Here is a 16,681-nt window from a genome sequence, read left to right on the forward strand (position 1 = left end):
ATCCTGGTGATGAAGAAAAAACTTCTTTCACCACAGACAGGGGGACTTACTGTTATAAAGTAATGCCCTTTGGTCTCAAAAATGCTGGGGCAACCTATCAAAGGTTGGTCACCAAAATGTTCCAAGAACATTTAGGCAAAACAATGGAGGTATATATAGACGACATGCTCGTCAAAACCCAGCAATCTCATGATCATATTTCTCATTTATCTGTTACTTTTGAAATTTTGCGAAAATTTAATATGAAACTCAACCCAGAAAAATGTGCATTTGGAGTTGCATCAGGTAAGTTTTTGGGTTTTCTTGTTTCTAATCGTGGTATTGAAGTAAATCCTTCTCAGATCAAAGCAATAGAAGAAATCCCTGATATCCTCACTAATAAAAAGGAAGTACAAAGATTAACGGGAAGAATTGCAGCTTTGGGGAGATTTATTTCCAAATCCTCAGAAAGGTGTTTTAAGTTTTTCTCTGCACTTAAAAAGCAAGATCATTTTGAATGGAATGAAGATTGTCAACAAGCCCTTAGAAGTTTGAAAACTTATTTGTCAAAACCACCGTTGTTGGCAAAACCAAAGGTGGGGGAAAAACTTCTCATTTATTTGGCCGTATCTGAAGTCGCAGTGAGTGCTGTTTTAGTCCGCGAGGACCAAGGTAAACAATCTCCTATTTATTATGTAAGTAAGTCCTTATTGGAAGCTGAGACACGATATCCACAGTTAGAAAAATTAGCATTAGCTTTGATCATGGCATCTAGAAAATTAAGACCTTATTTTCAATGTCATCCCATTAATGTAGTTACTGCTTTTCCGCTTCGAAATATTTTGCATAAACACGAACTTTCAGGAAGATTAGCAAAATGGGCTATAGAACTAAGTGAATATGAAGTTGTTTATCAACCCAGGACCGCTATAAAGTCTCAAGTACTAGCTGATTTCGTGGCTGATTTTAGCCAGGGGATGCATTTAGAAGCAGAAAAAGAATTACTAGTTTTTAATGGTGCGAACCCGGGGACTTGGGTTTTATTCACTGACGGTTCATCTAATGTAAAAGGGGCAGGCCTAGGAATAGTCCTCGTACCACCTGCGGGTGAGACCGTTAGATAGGCTATAAAATGTCATTCTATAACTAACAATGAAGCAGAGTATGAGGCTGTAATTGCAGGTTTAGAATTGGCACGAGAACTCGGCATAACACAGATTATAATCAAGAGTGATTCTCAACTCGTGGTTAATCAAATGCTGGGGACTTATACAGCCAGAGAGTTACGAATGCAAGAATACCTCACAAAGGTACGGGAGTTAATAAAGCAATTCCAAACTTGGAAAGTAGTGCAAATCCCAAGAGATGAGAATGTAGAGGCAGATGCTTTAGGAAATCTCGCATCCGCAGCAGACGTGGCAAATAATGCAAATGCTTCAGTCATACATCTATTTCATTCCGTTCTTGAATCTGATAAAAACGAGGTAAATTTTAATCATCTAACATGGGATTGGAGAAACGAAATTGTTGCCTTTTTACAGCACGGTACCGTGCCTAATGACAAAGGAAAGACTCACGCGCTTTGCAAAAAAGCTGCACGATATTGTTTATATCAAGGAAATCTTTATCGAAAGATGTTTGGTGGACCACTAGAAAGGTGTCTCGGACCCTCTCAAATAGAATAGGTCATGAGAGAAGTACACGAAGGACATTGTGGGAATCACGCAGGAAGACGGTCACTAGTAAGAACATTAATTCGCACAGGATATTATTGGCCTAAGATGGAAGAAGAGGCAACCAGTTTCGTGTCCAAATGTGATAAATGTCAAAGGTACGGCAATAATATGCACAGACCAGCTGAGTTACTACATCCTGTTATAGCCCCATGGCCCTTTATGAAATGGGGAATGGATATCGTAGGTCCACTTCCACAAGCAAAAGGTCAGGTGAAATTTCTACTTGTACTTACAGATTATTTCACTAAATGGGTAGAAGCAGGGGCATTTAAACAGGTACGAGAGAAAGAAGTTAAAGACTTCATATGGCGAAATATAATATGCCGCTTTGGAGCACCAAAGGAGATCGTGTGTGACAATGGACCACAATTCATTGGAGCTCAAATCACAGAATTTCTTCAAAGTTGGCAGATCAAAAGAATAACGTCTACGCCATATCATCCAGTAGGGAATGGACAAGCAGAATCTACTAACAAAGTCATTATCAATAACTTGAAGAAGAGGTTATAGGATTCAAAAGGTAATTGGCCTGAGGTGTTACCTGGAGTATTATGGGCTTATCGTACAACGACCAAAACAGGCACTGGAGAAACACCATTTTCAATGGTTTATGGTGCGGAAGCCTTAATTCCAGTTGAAATAGGTGAGCCAAGCACACGATACGATCAGGCAACGGAGGAATCTAATAATGAAGAGATGCGGGTTAGCCTAGATTTACTTGAAGGGAGAAGAGAAGCTGCATTGATAAGGATGGCAGCACAAAAGCAAGTAATAGAACGATATTACAATAGGAAAGCACGCCTTAGATTTTTCAAAATTGGGGACTTCGTGCTTAAAAAGGTGTTCCAATCTACAAAGGTTGCTAACTCAGGAAAGCTAAGTCCAACATGGGAAGGACCGTACAAAGTCCGTGGCATTGCGGGAAAAGGAGCATACCAGTTGGAGACAATGGATGGTAAAGTTTTACCCTCACATTGGAATGCCGTCCACTTAAAAAGATATTACTTTTGAGAAAGAACCTACGGTCAGGTATCATCATGTTAAAATTTCTCTATTGGATTATTAATATTTTACTAACGATTTTAGATGCTAGGCAAAATACCTTAACTCGTGCCAAATGATGAGTCACAACCTGCAAGGCAAAATGGAGTATTCTTAAATTCCTAGCCCAGGGTTACAATTAATCTGATGGAAATATACATGAGTTAGGCAGTCTTCATCTATAATTGCACCTTCGGGTCCCGTATATCTTTCTGTTTCAGGAAAAAGGGCCAAAGTAAAAGAAATAAACAAGTGCTCAAGGCTTCATACTTCACCGCTCAAACACTTGGGGGACTACAATACTATATACAGATACGTGTAGAAATGCAGATACGCAGATACGAATATCGAACAATAGAGACAAGTGTTGAGAAAAAATTACGAAGTCTTCAGCATTCATGAGAACAACAGAGTCATCTCTCAAACTCATAAACAAAGTCACCTCTCAAACCCTTCTTAATATGTAAAGATAGGGTCATGACTATGTACTGAAACAGGTTATGAAGAAAAACCTTGTTTATTCTATGTTATGTACAAATCTGTTACAAGAAAAACAGTTAAGAGAAAGTTGTAGATGTATTGTAATACATGTAACAGTCAAACACTTGTTAAAGTTTATGAATAAAAACTTGTCAAAGTTGTTTCATACAAAACGTGTGTTTTCCTATTTCTTTCATCGTATTATAACACCATTATGAAGTTGAGACGTCTTCTTCATTAAGTGTCGATAAAATAAAAGGGCCCTCTTTTATAAGCCTCATGTTGATATTTCATGAGAAGAATTATAAAGCATTTTAAAAGGATAAAAATGCTAAGCTATTCCATGAGTCCTAGATAAACAGGGAAGAATAGAATATGTAGAAGTACCGATAAAACTTCTTTTAAAAAAAAACTAAGTACAAACTTAGTCAACAAAGCATTTGTTTTTTACAAATGCCCCATTATGATAACTGGGGACTTCATTAAAAGATCCTTTACAACAATTTCATTTTTAGCTAGTCACTAAAGGGTTTGGAGCATCAGACGTTTTACCCTCGAGAGCAGGAATTGTAACCCCAATTGCTGCAGTAGTCACTTCTTCATTTAAAAGTTCTTCCGTTCCAGGAACTTCAAGTACAGGAGAAGGAGTATCAGTAGATTGTTGACTTTTCTCGATGGTATCTACGACTTTGGCCAGTTCAGACTGCAAGTCAAAAACCTTCTTGAGCAACTTCCGTCAAAGCATCACGGCGAGATTTCAGGAAAGCCCAACTCACCTCTATGTTGAAGTTCTCCTCCAGAAGTCCATATTCCTTTTCCCACATAGCAAGATCGTTTTTTAAGATTTGATGCTCAGCTAAATGGGAATCAAGGGAAGCTTCAAGAGAGGCATGAGAACTCTTCAAGGCATGAATCTCGTCAGAGGAGGTCTGTAAGTCAGCCTGAGCTTGAGTCAAGCTTTGCACTAACTCTCCTGCATACTCTTCCTTCTTAGCCAAAAGTGCCTTAAGCTCCCTAATTTCTTCACTAGCCTTGGATAATTGTTCTGACAAAGAGCATTCCAAAAGCTCTTTGTCTCTTTTAAATTGGCTTGAAGAAGCCTTGGCAGTTGCCAGTTCAGAAGTCAAACTACAGTTTTACTGCTCCAGGAGGTTTTTATTTTCTTGCAACTCCTCTATGGTCCCTTGAGCATTCTCAAACTGTTCCTTCCAATTGGTTGCTTCAAGCTGGGCTCCCCTGGCTATTTCTTCGGCCTCGTGGACAGTTTTTTCAGACTCACGGGCTTTTCTTTCCAGAAGGGAAATTCTTCCTATTAATTCCGTACCAATAAGGTTAGCCTACAGAGACAACTCATAGAAATGAGGTATTGAAGATAATTAAAAAAAACTTGTTGGTAAGAAGAAAAAATACCTTCAAAGTAGAATGAACTATGTCATTCATCAGAGTTAAGCAGCTATGGCTCTCCATCTTCTTCTTCTCGATATCTCCAATTAGGGGCTCGAGCCAAACATCGGCTCTACCAGTCTTCCTCAAGAGGCTATGATTGGCAGGAACTTCCAGAGTAACACTTCTCATAGTCATACTTCCACTGCTATAACCCGTCTCTGTACGATGAACAGAGGGAAGAGGAGCAATTGACGGAATGGAAGGAGAAAATGTAGAAACAGGAATGGAAGGAGAAGATGTAGAAACAGGAATGGAAGGAGAAGATGTAGAAACCAACGCAGGAGCGGAAGCAGGTGCAGTAGAAACTGCCAAGGGAACGGACATAGGAGCGGTAAAAACTGGCAAAAGAACGAAAATCGTCAAAACTGGTAAAGAAATACTTACGGTTGGCAGAGGAATGGAGGAAATAGGAACAAATGAGGAAAGAGGAGCTTCATCAAAAATAGGGCCGAGCTCGCCACTCTCGAAACCACTATCAAAAAGATGCTGAATTGACTCATTATTATCTCTTGGTTCGGTGTCCTCGTCAGAATGAATCAAAACAGGCTCGGTGGTGGAGGTTCGAGCAGGAGTGTTTTCAATTTCATCATCAATGATTATTCGCCTCCTGACCCTTGGCCTGGTAATTAGGGAGGTACCCTCCTCTTCTTCTTCAGAACTTTCCTTTATAGCTTTCCTTTTTGGCAGCAAGGCTCGAGCCTTATCCAAATCAAGAGCAGCATTCGCAGACATGCGAATGGCCATAGCTACTTCAGCCGTCATTCCTCTAATGCCAAATCCTGATTAAAGGATGGATATACATGATCAAAGTTGAGGAAAAAATGCTTAACATGTAAAAAAAATATATAAAAAGGGGGATACCATGTGTTTTGACCTTCCAGCCATGTAAGGAAGAAATTGATTTCCAAGTTCTTTGCTCCCTAGAAGCAATCTTCAAAAGTGAGTCTACCCAACCACGGAAGTTGGGAATAAGTTCCACATCTCCCATGGTTGCTACAAAAAACCAAGAAGAGACGAGGTTAAAAACGAAATTTCTTTTGAAATTCTCAAAAGTAGGTACGGTAAATAAAAGGAAACCTACGTTCAAAATTCCACTTCTCAGGGAAGGGAATATTTGTTTCGCCAATCAAGTCCACCGTACGAACAACAACGTAACGGATATACCATCCACGATCTTTGTCATCTTCAGGATTTACCAAAACTTTTTTGCTCCTTGCAGTTAAGGTAAAAACCCCATGGCGTATTAAGTTAGGATGGTACAGATGAATGAGGTGAGAAAAGGTGAAATTGACATTGGCTTTGGAGGATAAATATCTCAAACAAGCCACTGTTCTCCACACTAGTGGACCGATTTGGGCCAAACAAATTGTAAATAAACGACAAAAATCAAGAATAACTGGGTCAATCGGATGATTAAAACCTAAAGTGAAGGGGTAAGTATAAACAGAAGAATACCCACTTCTAAAGGAGGAAGTTCTTTGATTTGGGGAAGGAATTGACATTCGGAGACTATCCTTCTAGTTACAATCTTTTCTTATGGTGGGGATTGTAAGCTCGGTTACTATTGTAGGGTAAGTATCGGCTTTTTCTAAATTTGCAATTTGTTTTTGAAGAGACGTTTTGTCACTTTCAAAAGACAAATCGCTGGGAACTATCTCATCAACTGAGGGTTCTTGAGAAGAATCAAGAATTTCTCTACTTTTAGAAGAGGGGGCCTTTAGGATAGAACTCCTTGAAGAAGAACCAGAGGAGCTGCCTCGAGTAAATTCTAACCCTGTTCGAAGCCTACCTCCTCCGCCTCTTCTTTGTCTAACAGGGGCGTTGGGGAATTGTTCTAGAATTGGAACATTTTTACGGTTAGGGTTTGAAGAAGACATTGTTAGGAAGGATGAGTCGAAAGAGTAAAAATAAAGAAGAAAGTGTTTGCTGAAGATTTGTGAAGAAGACAAAGGAAGAAAAAGTTATGTATAAAATGGGAACCGTCAACCTTAGAAGTGTAATGATGGAAAGCCTATAATAAAGGCAGCTATCACTTCGTGAATAGTGAGAATGAAGAAGTCTCGAAAAAGGGTGTAAATAGCAGAATCAATCAGAAAATGACACATGGGAAGAACATTAAATGGAAAAGACTACTGAGGCGTCAATACTGTCATAAGCATTAATTGTGGCAAAAATTTCTTTTTCATGAAGATCCACTTCCCAATTATTTAATTGATAAATAAATGGAAAGTGGGGGGACTATCTGTATTGGGAAAAAATTGAGTTTATATTAAAGATGATGTGGCATGATACGTGGTTTAGTTAAATGGTCAAAGCGCAACAATTGACTAAGAGGCACGGATGAAGACAGCCACGGGAAGAAGAATTTAAATAGGCACGAGACGACGTATAGATACGAGTCTCGTACCAATTTAAATTATTTACAGCCAACGGATTAGAAGGCATTAAAGACAAAGATCTGATGACAGAAAGGAGTCCAAATTCATTATTAAATACTTGATACGTTAAAAAATTGGTATTTAATAGGAATGATTGTATAACGGCTTATTTAATGTCATTTATTACTCATGATTATATCATTAAAGCTGAGGCTTCATTCCTTTACCTAGAATTATCTATAAAAGGAAGAAGTATCATCATTTGTAAGGACACGGAATACTATTGAGAATTCATTGAAATACACAACTATTTGCTGTTTTACCATCATTCTCAAAAGTATTTTATTTTGTCTCTTGATTATCAGTAACCCGAATTTCTTTTTAGCTTTGACCAAAGACTCAGATTTTTGGTTAAACACTTAGGATAGCAGAAACCGGAAGTTTTACCTAGTAGGTTTAGGTTTAGGATTACTCCTTTGGAGTTAATTGATTCATTAATTTCGTACCCTATAGAACTCTCCTAAATCATTTTGGTTTTGGTTCAAAGATATGCCATCCCTTGCAGCTATAAATATACTACGTTTTAAGTAGAAGAAGAAATCATCAAATACATCAAACACTTTCTTCCTTTCAATCATATTTGAAAGAGCCCAAAGAAAGAAGAAAACAAGTGTTGTGTGTGTGCTTGTGAATTTAGAATGGACGTGGAAAGTGGAGATAATGAATCAACAGAATATGCATTCAAGGATAAAGAAGTACCACCATGGAAGAAGCTGTTGTGGACGCCAAATGTATATAGTGTGAATGAGTCACAATTACTATACTAAAAATTATGACAGCCACCAAATTATGAATAAGACAATAAAACAACAATAAAAGGAACACCAGAATTTACGAGGTTCGCCCAATTTTGCCTACTTTCTCGGACACAACCAATATTTTATTTCATTCCAAAAATACAAGTGAAATAATACTAAAGAGAAAAGATACAAATGCCTTAAGAAGATAAGAAGGCAAATGAGAAGCGTATTTAAATCCTAAACATTATGCCTCCTTTTATAGGGAAAAATTCCCAAACCCAAATTGTCACCCACCGATGTGGGACTTTTGACAATCAACAGAAGCAAATAACGTTGAGGTCAATGGTGACTGGCTTGATCCTGAGCGTTGTGTTCAACTTCATTGTTTGCAAACTGAATCTCACGACTGGTGTTATCCCTTCTCTTAACGTGGCCGCGGGGCTTTTGGGGTTCGCCATGATTAGGTCATGGACTGCTGTTATTGAGAAGTTTGGGAAATTGAAGCAGCCTTTTACTAGGCAAGAGAATACCGTCATCCAAACGTGCGTTGTTGCTTCTTCTGGCATTGCTTTTAGCAGCGGGACAACAAGTTATATGTTGGGAATGAGTCCATTCATAGCAGCTCAGGCTGATGCAGGAAATACCCCAAATAATACTATGAAGCTTGATATTAGTTGGATGCTTCCCTTGTTGCGGAAGCCAAATGTATATAGTGTGAATAAGTCACAACTACTATACCAAAAATTATGATAGCCACCAAATAATAAATAAGACAATAAAGCAACAATAAAAGGAACACCAAAATTTACGAGGTTCGGCCAACTTTGCCTACTCCTCAGACACAACCAATATTTTATTCCACTCCAAAAATACAAGTGAAATAATACTAAAGAGAGAAGATACAAATGCCTTAAACAGATGAGAAGACAAATGAGAGGTGTATTTAAATCCTAAATATTAGGCCTTCTTTTATAGGGGGAAAAATCCCCCCCAACTCTTCTCCCAACCGATGTGGGACTTTGGCATTTTGCCGAACTTCAACAAATCTCCACCTTGGCAAAATTCCACATTTTCAATTCTCTCTCAATAACAAATTTTGGTTGTGTCTTCATCTTCAATCTTCATTGTTCAACAATGTTGATCAAATCCAAACAATGTTGAAACTTGATCGTAGTCACCACTTTTGTCAGCATATCAGCAGGATTCTCTGTAGTATGAATTTTCTTCATCGTGACTCCACCTTCTTCTATGATTTCTCGTACAAAATGATACCGAACATCAATGTGCTTCGTCCTTGCATGATAAACTTGGTTCTTCGCTAATTGAATAGCACTTTGACTATCACAAAAAATTGTGATACCTTTTTGTTCAACACCAAGCTCCTTTAGCAATCCTTGAAGCCAAATTGCCTCCTTCACGGCCTCTGTAATAGCCATATACTTTGCCTCTGTTGTAGACAAAGCAACTGTTGACTGCAAAGTAGACTTCCAACTAACTAGTGCCTTTGCAAAAGTAAACACATAACCAGTAGTTGATCTTCGTTTGTCCAGATCACCCGTAAAATCTGAATCACAATATCCAACTACAGACTGATTGTCTTCCTGCTCAAAAACTAACCCAACATCTACAGTATTATGAATATACCGTAGAATCCACTTCACAGCTTGCCAATGCTCCTTTCCTGGATTATGCATATATCTGCTAATAACTCCAATAGCTTGTGAAATGTTAGGTCTCATACAGACCATTGCATACATCAAGCTACCAACAGCATTTGCGTATGGTACCTTTGACATATACTCTCGTTCAGCTTCATCCTTTGGCGACATAGTAGTACTCAGCTTAAAATGGGGAGCAAGTGGAGTACTAACTGGCTTAGTCTTGTCATCTATGCCAAAACGTTGTAGTACTCTCTTCAAATATTCTTTCTGAGATAAACAGAGTTTCTTTAAACGTCTATCTCTTATTATCTCCATGCCAAGAATTTTCTTTGCCTCACCCAAATCCTTCATCTCGAACTCCTTCTTCAGTTGAATCTTCAATTTATCAATTTCTTCCAAATTCTTGGAAGCTATCAACATATCATCAACATATAGGAGAAGATATACAAAGGAACCATCTTTAAGCTTGCGCAAATACACACAATGATCGTATTTTCTTCTCTTGTACCCTTGCCGCAACACAAACTCGTCAAATCGTTTGTACCATTGTCTAGAAGATTGTTTCAATCCGTACAACGATTTTTCAAGTTTGCACACCATATTTTCTTTTCCAGCAACTTTGAATCCTTCTGGCTGAGTCATGTAGATTTCCTCCTCCAAGTTTCCATGTAAAAACGCAGTTTTTACATTCATCTGAACTAGTTCCAAATCCAATTGTGCTACCAAAGCCAACATAATTCTAATGGAGGAATGTTTTACAACTGGAGAAAACACTTCATTATAATCAATTCCCTCCTTTTGAACATATCCTTTGGCCACCAATCTTGCTTTGTAGCGAACATCTACTTGGTTAGGAAATCCTTCTTTCTTTGCAAATACCCATTTGCACCCAATTACTTTCTTTCCCTTCAGGAGATTGGCCAATCTCCATGCATGATTCTGATGAAGGGACTGTATTTCATCATTCATGGCAATCCTCCACTTATCTTCTTCTGAACTTTGGACAACATCTTTATAAGTGGTAGGAACATCATCAGCTACAATTGAGGTTGCACAAGCAACCGTCTCTATGAGACGAACAAGTTTCGTTATTGTTCTTTTTGGCCTGCTGGTTGCTATTGATTCAAGTTGTTGTTGAGGTTCCTAAGTTGGAATCTCCTCTACTGGCTCTCCTTCCACAGGGTAATCTTCATTTGTTTTCTCCTCTGCTTCTTGTGTAGGAAAAATAAATTTTCCCTCAAACTCCACCTGCTTAGAAGCACCTTCATTTTGTTTGGTATCTTCTGTTACCTTATTTACCATAGCAGATTCATCAAAGGTAACATCCCTGCTGAATATTACTTCTTTGTCATAGGATACCATAAGCGATATCCTTTGACTCCAGAAGTAATTCCCATAAAAATAGCCTTCTTTGCCCTTGGATCCAATTTTGACTCTGTCACATGATAATATGTAGTTGAGCCAAACATGTGCAAAGAGTCATAATCTACAACAGGCTTTCCATACCATTTTTCAAATGGTGTCTTGCCATCAATAGCAGCAGATGGTAGACGATTAATGAGGTAGCATGCATATGTAATTGCCTCAGCCTAAAATTCTTTGCCCAAGCCAGCATTGGACAACATACACCGTACCTTCTCCAGCAAGGTCCGATTCATACGTTCTGCAACTCCATTCTGTTGTGGTGTATGTCTAACAGTGAAGTGTCGGACGATGCCATCATTTTCACAGACCTTATTGAAATGATCATTTTTGTATTCACCTCCATTGTCTGTGCGAATACACTTGATCCTCCTGCCTGTTTGAACCTCCACCATCGTCTTCCATTTGAGAAAAATTCCCAGCACTTCATCTTTGCTTTTCATTGTATACACCCACACTCTTCGGGAAAAATCATCAACAAAGGTTACAAAATAGTGCTTCCCACCCAATGAAGGTGTTTTGGAAGGACCCCAAACATCAGGGTGTACATAATCCAAAATGCTTTTAGTATTATGGATCGCTATACCAAATTTAACCCTTGTTTGTTTCCATTTGACACAATGCTCACAAAACTCCAAGTTGCAAGCCTTTACTCCCTTTAACAATCCTTGATCTGATAGAGTTTTCAAGGATTTTCCTCCAGCATGTCCCAAGCGCATGTGTCATAGCTTGGTTGCTTCTGCCTCTTTGTCGTCAGTGGATATCACTGTCGTTGTCCCAATAATTGTACTGCCATGATAGCGGTACATATTATTATTCTTCCGATTAGCCTTCATTACCACTAGTGCACCGGAGCATACTCTCATCACTCCATTTTCTGTAATGATTTTGAACCCTTTTGATTCTAGGGCTCCCACAGAGATGAGATTCTTCTTCAAATCCGGTACATATCGAACATCTGTTAATGTTCTGATTATTCCATCATGGTTCCTTAATCGTATTGAACCAATTCCATATGAGGTAAGAGGGTTGTTATCTGCTGTGTGGATGACTCCATATTCTCCTTCTTGAAATTCCACGAACCAGTCTCTGTTGGGACACATATGATAGCTACAAGCCGAGTCCATCAACCATATGTCTGATGATGTTGATGACTCTGTTGTAACTAATGAGAAGTCTGAATCATCACAATCAGCTACATTTGAATCCATAATGGCCTTTCCATTGTTATGTTTGGCCTTATTCTTCAACTTCGGACAGTCTTTCTTCCAGTGCCCCTTTTCTCGACAAAAGGCACATTCATCTCGCTTTCTTTGTTCATAGTTGTACAAAGCCGAACAAACTTCTCTAAGAGAAACTTCGTCATTTCCATGGAGTAGAGTAGTTTCAAGGTGCTCGTACTCATCAGGAAGTGACGCCAACAACATCAAGGCCAAGTCACCATCATCATAAGTTGTATCCATATTTTGCAAATCTGTGACCAACTTATTGAAACTGGTGATATGTTCATTCATCGTGGTGCCAGGAACATAGGTGAAGTAAAACAGTCTCTTCTTTATGTACAATTTATTTTGACTGTTTTTCTTCAAAAATTTATCCTCCAGTGCTTTCCATAATCTACTTGCAGAAGTTTCCTTCGTGTATGGATATTTCTGCTCTCTAGCAAGGTAGGATCGAATGGTACCGCAAGCAACACGATTGATAATTCTCCAATCTTCTTCTCCAATAGCATCTGGTCTCTTTTCTTCAATAGCAAGATCTAGCCCTTGTTGAAAAAGGACATCTAGAACCTCGCCTTGCCACATCCCAAAATGTCCGGACCCGTCAAATATTTCTACCGCAAATTTCGCATTTGACACAATTCTTGTCATAAGCGAAGATGCCAATGATGACGTATTGTTGACACTTGATGTAGATTCTTCTTGTTTATTGTCTCCCATATTTGACACAAAAATTATTTAATAGCTGACGACACAAATCAAGATTATTTTCTTTCTGATGTAGAAGATCAGACTAAGCTGCAACCACAGAGCATACTCAGACAGAACCTTGACTCAGTTACCAAGATAAATCTTTTCTGATGTGGAAGATCAGACTATGCTGCAACCACGGAGCATACTTAGACAGTACCTTGGCTCTGATACCAATTGTTGCGGAAGCCAAATGTATATAGTGTGAATAAGTCACAACTACTATACCAAAAATTATGACAGCCACCAAATAATAAATAAGACAATAAAGCAATAATAAAAGGAACACCAGAATTTACGAGGTTCGGCCAACTTTGCCTACTCCTCGGACACAATCAATATTTTATTCCACTCCAAAAATACAAGTGAAATAATACTAAAGAGAGAAGATACAAATGCCTTAAACAGATGAGAAGGCAAATGAGACGTGTATTTAAATCCTAAACATTAGGCCTTCTTTTATAGGGGGAAAAATCCCCCAACTCTTCTCCCAACCGATGTGGGACTTTGGCATTTTGCCAAACTTCAACATCCCTTTCTTCTTGTTGTCAGCTTTGCTGGTCTCTTCTCAATTGTGGCACTAAGAAAGTTGATGATTATCAAGTACAAGTTGACATATCCGAGTGGAACTGCGACTGCTTACCTTATCAACTGTTTCCACACTCCTAAAGGAGCAAAGCTGGCCAAGAAACAAGTTGGTTCCTTGTTCAAATCCTTTGGCTTCATCTTTATATCTGGGGCTGTTCAGTGGATATTTGCACGTGAAGATGGCTGCGGATTTGGTAGCTTGCCTACATTTGGTTTCAAAGCCTATGCCAAGAGGTTCTATTTTGATTTCTCCTCAACATATGTTGGAGTTGGTATGCTCTGCCCGTACATGGTTAATGTTTCGTTGCTAATTGGTGCCATTATATCGTGGGCTATCATGTGGCCAATGATCGAAGCAAAGAAAGGCGACTGGTACTCTGACCACTTATCCGCATCAAGTCTTCATGGTATCCAAGGATATAGGGTATTTATCGCAATTACCATGATGTTTGGAGATGGTCTATTCCATTTTGCTTACATGTTGGTGGTCACGGCCTTAAGTTTCCAAAAGAGGAAAGAGGAAGATTATTCAGGTGAAGAGTCCTCAGAAGACTATGACACGAAGAGACAAAACGAGTACTCCTTGAAAGACCAGATCCCCATCTGGGCAGCCATTGGCGGATACGTTGGTATTGCAGTCATATCTATCATTGTGGTGCCAATTATCTTCCATTCACTGAAATGGTATCACATTCTGGTTGCCTATGTAATTGCTCCAGTTTTGGCCTTCTGCAATTCTTATGGAAGTGGCCTCACTGATTGGTCCCTGGTCTCAAATTACGGGAAAATTGCAATCCTTACATTTAGTTATTGGGTTGGTTTGCAAAATGGTGGAGTGATTGCTGGCCTTGCTTCATGTGGATTGGTGATGAGCATACTAGATACAGCTTCTGGCTTGATGGGAGATTTCAAGACTGGTTACTTAACGCTTACATCGCCTCGTTCCATGTTCTTTAGCCAAGTCATAGGAACTGCCATGGGCTGTGTGATAACACCACTAATCTTCTGGATTTTCCACAGTGCCTATAAATTGGGTGATCCAGAAGGTTCATACCCTGCACCGTATGCATTGATGTATTGTGGAATCGCGCTGCTTGGCGTGGAAGGTTTTGGAAGTCTTCCCAAACATTGCCTCAGGCTCTCAATTTGGTTCTTTGTGGCTGCTATTGTGATCAACATACTGACTCAGCTGCTGAAAAAATTCGAGACCAAGTATAGGATTTATCGGTTCGTGCCTAGTCCAATGTGCATTGGCAATACCATTTTACCTTGGAGGGTACTTTGCGATTGACATGTGTATAGGGTCATTGATTCTATTCATTTGGGAAAAGGTGAACAAGCAGAAAGCTAAGGATTTTGGACCAGCAGTGGTTTCAGGTCTCATATGTGGTGAATCCTTGTGGGGAATTCCAGCATCTGTTCTTGCTCTAGCTGGTGTTAAAGCTCCCTTTTGCATGAAAGTTCATCACTGACTTTAGTCCTACATATATTCCTCCTGTAAAGATTAAGTTCTTTTTATCTAAGTTTTTAGTCTTTTGGTTATTTTAGTCTTCTTAGCATAACATGTTTTTAAGCTGTCTATTTTATTTTAGTAGTAGAATTAATACAAGTTGTGTTTCTGTATTTGTCGTTTTCGAAATTCTTGACGTATTTTGCGTGTTTCAAATTATTGGATTATGTTTTTAGTTAGTAAAGCCAATGTATTGTGTAGTTTCTTTCTTCTTTTAATTAAGATTTTCATCCTGCAAAAAAAACCAAATACTGTTATACACAAAAAAGTAACGTAAGACACCTGCAAAACAGGTTAAAATAGACTTAACGGCAGATAGAGTAAACGGAGATGTAAAACGTAAGTATGAGTGTCGAATTGATTGCCATATGTAAAAAAGGCTTCTTGCACCTGCTGTTAGCCTGTTACACTGTACAGGACAAGCAAATGCCATAGTAAGATTAATTGCATTGTAGAATAGTTGGAGAAATGTCCATCTTTAGTTGAATTCTGTTATAAAATAAAGACTTTAAAGTAAAGAAATCAAAGACAAGTAGAGAGAGATATTTATTAGTCAACTTCAAATTCATGTACATAATAAACAGAAATCTTCTCTATTTATAGAAGAAAGGAAGCTGATGTGTAAGCTACTACTGCAAGCTGCTTGTAAGCTATTACTGCAAGCTGTTGTGTAAGCTGCTTGTAAGTTGCTTGTAAGCTGCTACATCAAGCTGCTGTGTAAGCTTCTTGTAAGTTGCTTGTAAGCTACTACTGTACCAGATATAGATAATCTTCTGTCGGGGGTAATATTTATCCATAACGGAGTACCGAAATGATAAGCTTCTTCAGGAAGCTTATTTCCAATAGAGTACTAAATAGATAGCCATATTTACGGCGGAGTCCCATATGGATAAGCTTCTTCAGGAAGCTAATTTACAACGGAGTACTAAATGAACATCCATAATATAATATATTTATAACAATTAAATATTTATGAAATATAAATGAACATCTATAATATAATATATTCATAACACTCCCCCTTGGATGTTCATTAAAAGATAATGTGCCTCGTTAAAATCTTACTAGGAAAAACCCCGTGGGAAAAAATCCTAGTGAAGGAAAAAAAGTACACATATTTAGTAATACGCACTGCTAGGTGCCTCATTAAAAACCTTATAAGGAAAACTCCGTGGAAAAAAATCTTAGTAAGGAAAAAAGAGTGCATCGCGTATTTTACTCCCCCTGATGAAAACCTTGTTTCAAATATTTAAGTCTCCGCATTCCAATCTTGTATACCATCTTCTCAAAAAGTTGAGTTTGTAGAGAATATTATCCACAACTATTTCAGATCGATTTAATTAATCTCATCAAACCAAGAAGCTGCTAAAGTCATTTCATTGAGTTTCTTTCAACTTGCATGCATCAGCTGCTTGTAGAAAACTTCAATGGAGTACTAAATGGATAATCTTCTTCAGGAAGATTATCTACAGTGGAGTAATAAATGGACATCCACAATAATATTTTCATTACACTCCCCTTTGGATGTTCATTATTATGTGCCTCATTAAAACCTTATTAGGAAAAACCCCGTGGGAAAAAATCCTAGTCAAGGAAAAAGAGTACACTAATAATATACATTGCAAGCTGCCTCATTAAAAACCTTACTAGGAAAAACCCAGTGGGAAAAA

General features: G+C 38.4%; 1 pseudogene; it reads left to right on the top strand.

Moving 5' to 3' along the window:
• The first annotated feature begins 7,758 nt into the window (after positions 1-7,758).
• Positions 7,759-14,973, top strand: LOC107815551 (putative metal-nicotianamine transporter YSL7; annotated as a pseudogene).
• Positions 14,974-16,681: the final 1,708 nt, after the last annotated feature.

This window comes from Nicotiana tabacum, chromosome 5 (assembly GCF_000715075.1).
Source record: "Nicotiana tabacum cultivar K326 chromosome 5, ASM71507v2, whole genome shotgun sequence".
Classification (NCBI taxonomy): Eukaryota; Viridiplantae; Streptophyta; class Magnoliopsida; order Solanales; family Solanaceae; genus Nicotiana; species Nicotiana tabacum.